The sequence below is a fragment of the Sorex fumeus genome, unplaced genomic scaffold, assembly GCF_029834395.1.
Source record: "Sorex fumeus unplaced genomic scaffold, SorFum_2.1 ptg000037l, whole genome shotgun sequence".
NCBI classification, from domain to species: domain Eukaryota; kingdom Metazoa; phylum Chordata; class Mammalia; order Eulipotyphla; family Soricidae; genus Sorex; species Sorex fumeus.
In genome coordinates this window covers 47,563,963-47,570,128 of record NW_026606094.1, presented here as the reverse complement: position 1 = coordinate 47,570,128, position 6,166 = coordinate 47,563,963, and the positions used below count along the sequence as shown (strand labels likewise).

At 41.0% G+C, this 6,166-nt stretch overlaps 1 non-coding gene across 1 annotated transcript; it reads left to right on the top strand.

The window, feature by feature from the left end:
- Positions 1-3,189: 3,189 nt before the first annotated feature.
- Positions 3,190-3,296, top strand: LOC130027955 (U6 spliceosomal RNA). Its single transcript, XR_008793139.1, has one exon. It is a non-coding gene; the product is annotated as a U6 spliceosomal RNA (small nuclear RNA).
- Positions 3,297-6,166: the final 2,870 nt, after the last annotated feature.

The following is a 6,166-nucleotide window of genomic DNA, read 5'->3' as shown; positions in this document are numbered from 1 at the left end:
TTTCTGCCAAAACCTACTGGGTTTCAAGATTTGTTTCTGAGTCTCTGGGATCCTGGTCATTAAATGGCTTAATCAGGAGCCAGAGAGGCCATTCATGGGCGGCGACTCAGGGCCTCGTTGGGACGGAGAGGAAAGGGCCGGCTCCACACCCATCCCGTGAGGCCCACATGTTTCGTCACTGTCGGGCCCAAATCTGACTGTCCAGTGGCCTCTGAGGATGGCAGCCACTAAGCTGCCAAGGGGTAGCAGGTGGAGGGACAGCACCCTTTCCTCCCTGGGGTGGTCCAGTGACAGTTACATACTGCATGGTCCCGACGCATTTCTGCCAAAAGTCTCTGGGTTTCGAGATTTATTTCTGAGTCTCTGGGTTCATGGCCGTTAAGCAGGTTGATCAGGAGCCAGAGAGGCTGTTCTTGGGCAGCGATGCGGGATCTTGTTGGGATGGGGAAGAAAGGGCCGGCTCCACCCCCATCCTGTGAGGCCCCATGTGTCTCGTCACTGTAGACCCAAATATGACTGTCCAGTGGCCTCTGGAGGATGGCGGCCACCGAGCCACCAGGGAGAACAGGTCAAGGCACGAAACCTATTCCCATGTGGGGTGGTCCAGCGCCTGTAACGTACTGAAAGGACTGGACACATTTCTGCCAAAAGCTGTTGGGTTCCGAGATTTGTTTCTGAGTCTCTGGGATCATGGCCATTAAGCAGTTCGATCAGGAACCAGAGAGACCATGCCTCCAATTATATAGCTGAGCCGGAGGTGGTTTGCGGGTGTATCTCCCACATACCTAACTTTTGGCCGTTTACTTTCTTGGTAAACTTTGTCCCAAGTTTTTGTGGTCTGTCCAAAGGTACAGCAGCAATTTTGGGGTATCTGGAAGTCTGAAGGCGCCATCAGGCTGCTGATGCACTCACCTCACAGGTACAGATTAACCTGCTGGCGGCACCATACACCCTTTCCATGCCCTTTCTATTGTAAAAAGTACTGCAGTGAATTTAGGGCTGCAAATATCTTTTCAAATCTGTGTACTCACAGTCTTTGGATAGTAAAGGCCCTCCCGTTGATCGTCGATTTGCACGAGCGGGCCCAGTAACGTCTCCATTGGAGACTTTGTTGTTACTGTGTCTGGCATATCGAATACTCTCAGTAGCTTGCCGGGCTCTCCAAGAGGGGCGGAGGAATCGAACTCGGGTCGGCCATGTTGGCCACGTGCAAGGCAGACGCCCTACCTGCTGTGCTATCGCTCTTTGGATAAGTAGTTAGGAAAAGAGCAACTTTATTATATGACTTTTCTGTCTCTAGTAAAGATTCTTTAGACCATTCTCCATAGAGATTACATTAGCTGACATTCCTATCAACAGTGTACAAGAGATTTTTTTTTTCTACAGTGTCCCTAGAACTCATTCCCAGCTTTAGAAATGGGCCTTTTTCACAGGTTGAGTAAATCCCGATCACAGCTAGTTGTAGCCCAAAGGCCACCCTTCACCTAACATCTCTCAAAAAAAAAGTATATATGGAAAAGACAAATCTTGAAGACTATCATGTAAAGGTAGACAAGCCTGTCTAAACCACAGGAATAATCTAAGAACAGAAGATAGACAATGGACAAACATCCCCTCTTATTGTTCAGAGCAAACATTTCCAACTATAATTGTCATAATGATCCCTTCTGTATCCTAGCTGCCCTCTCCACGGCCACTTGTGGCAATCATCCAACCATGAACCATTCCACTTAGCCCTTGTTTCTTCTGTCCTTGGGTATTAGTCTCATGCTATGTTTTTTATATTAAAAAAATGAGTCCAATCATTCTGTCTGTCCCTCTCCTTCTGACTCATTTCACTCAGCATGATATTCTTCGTGTCTATCCATTTATAAGCAAATTTCACGACTTCATGTTTCCTGGTGACTGTGCAGTAATCTGCTGTGTAGATGTACCATAGTTTCTTTATCCAGTCATCTATTCTTAGGCGCTCACACTGTTTTCAGATTCTGACTATTGTCAGTAGTGCTGCAATGAACATAGAAATGCAGATGGCTTTTTTGCAGCCATTTTTGAACCCTTCAAACATAGGCACTTTTAATGTGACATGTTTAGGTGTTTGGTGAGTTCCACAGTCTCATCTTAGGGTTATGCATGAATTCAACAAGAGAGGGGTATCATCAGCCGTGCCATCTCTTGGACGGGTTGGAGACAAGTCCTCCCAATCCCTGAGAGTCCATCCCAATCTCAGGCATGTTGGAGCAAGGCGGAAATCCAGAGGTTCACCCAGGTACAAAGTACGTTGGAGACAGGGAGGAGATTCTGAGCTTCCTTCAGAGTCTGACAGGCACTGTCAGAAGCCTGTCATTTAAGGGCCCATCGTCCAATTATTTTGGAATGTCATCAAGCAAATTGGCCAGTCAGAGTTCAAGGAAGCATTGATAACCAGGTCCATGTCTGGTTTTTAGTGGCCTTGTAAGCAACTTACCATCTAAATATAACACACACGAAATGAAGTAAGTTTCACAAAAACGGTGTGACTTTTGTTCACACAGAATGGAGTGCCTTCCTTTCAAAATTCATTGAGATTTATTAATCACCTACTTCACTCAAACTATTTTAGTAATCATATTGATACACTAGGAAAAATGAGTTCTCTCTTTGAAGAAAATTCCACTTAACTTGAAGGGGAAAGCATATAGAAATAATGAACACTGTTTTTTTTAAAAAAATAATTTTTAAAAGTAGTCCCAAGTGGAATTTAAACTGTGCACACTTTCTACCCCCACCCCCCTCTACTACCTTTTACTATCAAATTTAACTTCAATTTTTATCTCTCCCAAATTTGAATTTACCAATTAACCTGGAGTTTCCTAGTCTACATTAATAAGGCAATCTGTATGACTTCACCTTATTACATTTTCTGAAGGAACGGTGCTTTGCCTAAATTAATATTTTTTTTTGCTATCTACTTTCTGATTTAAAAAATATTTCATTTTGTTCAACCTCTCGTAGTGTCTACTTTCCTAGTTACTAGATAGAATGCTGCCCTGAGAATTGTGTAATAAAGCCTATAGAGGCCTAAATATAGACCTCTATATTTAGTGGGATACATATTATTTTTAACAAAATAAATATCAGGGGCTAGAGAGATAGCTGGGTTTTTTACATTCAGGATGATATCCCCAACACAGCATAATAAGGTCCCCAGTGCTCGCTTCGGCAGCACATATACTAAAATTGGAACGATACAGAGAAGATTAGCATGGCCCTTGCGCAAGGATGACACGCAAATTCGTGAAGCGTTCCATATTTTTGTTAGAAAAGATGAAGTCATGAAATTTACATACAAGTGGTACAATATGGAAAGTATCATGCTAAGCAAAATGAGTCAGAAAGAGAGGGATAGACATAGAAAGATTGCATTCATCTGGGGGATATAAAGTAACAAAGTATGAGATTAATACCCAAGAATAGCTGAGATCAGCACCAGGAGGATTACTCCATAACTTAGAGGCCAGCCGGGTATCCTAGAGGAAAGGGCAGTTCAGATAGAGAAGGGAGCACCAAATAAAGGATGTTTGGAGGATCCTCCCAGGAGGGGAGATGCATGTCGAAAGTAGACTATGGACTGAACATGTTTGCCACTCAATGCCTCTTTTGCAGACCACAACACCCAAACGGAGAGAGAGAACACAGGGGATTGCCCTGCCACAGAGACAGGGGGGATGGGGGGATGGGGGTGGGAGGGATATTATCCATGGTGGTGGAAAATGGGCACTGGTGGAGGGATGGGTATCTGATCATTGTATGATTGAAACCAAAGCACAAAAAATTGTAAATCTACAACTTTAAAAAAAATAAAATAAAATAAAGGGAAAAAAAAAATAAGGTCCCCAGAGCACTTAGGGGCCATTGTCATATCAAGTTGAGAGTAGTTTCTAAGGGTGCACCCAAAACAAACAAATAACAATACCCAAAAGGAAGGGAAGGCATATGCTCTAGAGAAGTATAAATACATGATCTTGAGTATGAATGAAAGTATGAAAAGAAGGCATATACCTCTCATATCAGTGTGTGTGGATGACTCATGGAAATGACATTTAAGCTGAACCTTGAACGAGATAAGGGAAGAAAAGTATCCCCCAAAAGAAAAGTTCAAGAAAATAAGTGTGAAGCTAAAGCAAAGTAAAAAGCAGATGCTTGTGACTGAAGTAAGGTCAGAGACAACACAAATAAATGGTTTCTGAAATAAGAAAAGTTAGCAATATCCACCATACTTAGAGATCTCATTTTTAACCAGAAAATTACAATTTTCAAAAACAACTATTTTAAAGAATAACATAAACTTCCTAAATTTAAACAAGTAATAATTTTTGTTAATATAATATAATTTAATGGGTTAAATGATTTTTTAAATTTAATTTTATTTTTTAAAGAAGTTCACAACATTTGAATACATTTAATATTCAAACACCAATTCCACCACCATTACACCTTCCCACCACCATATTTTGGATGTTTTCATCCCGAATTCCAGCCCCTGTCTCAAGAAGAACTGAAATAATTGATTTTGTATTGTTTGTTATGAATAAACTGCTAAAAATGTTCCAAAAAAAACTTCTATTAGAGGAGAGTATGTGAAGATTGTTGTATTTCACCCAGTGGCCATTAAGCCCATCTATATGAGATTACTAGTATGTTGTTAAACGTTGAGCCTTGTGTGCTCATATGTATATATGTGTGTTTTTGTGAGTGTGTGTGTGTGCGTGTGTGTGTGTGTGTGTGTAAAAATATATTTCCCTCTACAGTTGGTTGCCTTCTACTTTAAACCCCATTAAATACAGTTTGCTACTCTTGGAGTAAAAATGGTGTGAGGTACGAGATGGTCCAGGGATAGATTTACCTGTCAGTGAGGTTTGGCCTGAGTGTGTGGAGAGCAGCCATGAACATGGTGGCAGTTGAATTCTGGAAGTTTTAGGCTGCTGGGGCTGGGTCCGTTGGGGCAGGGAGGGGCCTCACCTGCCCCACTCCAGGGTGCCCTGAATGAAAGCGTCTGGCACGAGTGGTATTGTTTTATGCTCTCTTCTGAGGGAGAAGAACAATGATCTCTGGATTGTGGCTGTTCAGGAAATTATCTGGCCAGGTTAAATGCTTTTAAGCAACACTAAATGCTAAAATGAACCCTTTCTTTAAAGGGTTGCTTTTCTGGGGACACTGGTGCTAGGAAGTCACACTGGTGGAGGGATGGGTGTTGGAACATTGCATGACTGAATTGCAATCATGAACAATTTTATAATGCTCTATCTCATGATGATTCAATTAAAAAATAAATAAAATTAATTTTTTTAAATAAAGGGGTGATTTTTTTAAGGAATGGATTAGAAGAACCAAAATTTGTCTAGGTTTTTTTTCTATATGAAAACACAGATAAGTTACAGTAAACATTATTGATTAAAGAGTTATTCTGGACAAAAGGAATATGGAAAGCCTTTGAAAATGTAAATTAATAAAAGACTTATAAGGGCTGGAGAGGTAGTAGAGTAGATAAGTTGCTTTCCTTACATATGGCCAACCTGTGTTCAATTTCTGGCAAATATATGGTCCCCTGAAACCCATCAGGAGTGATCCCCGAGTACAGAGTGAGAAGTAAGCATTGAGCATTGCTGGGTGTGACCCCCAAAATAAAACAAAACAACAGTGAAAGACATACTCTTGAATTACAAAATTGAGATGACCAAGCACTAGAGAGAAAGGGGAAGAAAGAAGTGGACTGAAAGTAACATAAAGACAGCAGCAGAGGAACTTTGGGGCACTTGGGCTGTGAAGTGCAGTAATTGTGTGTATCAAAACCATAAAGGTTAAAACTATTGTAAACACGTGACCTAAATAATTACAATATTTAGGAAGAGAAAATTCAGAGAAAGTTTCACAGTCAAAAGGAGGCTAAAGGACTTGACTACAAGACTAATTAATGTTATATAGAATGAAAGCAAAAAGGAACAAAGAAAATTGCACACTAAGAATCAGTGGTGGTGTAGGAACTGAGGATGGAAATGGGAAGAGTTCCCTCCCAGTTTTATTTGTAATATTTATGGATCATAAAGTTTGTGAAGTCATTGGTGCTTCAGAATCACTTCTTTTCTATAGACAGATGCTATAGTCCCCCCACCCCCATAACAAACTG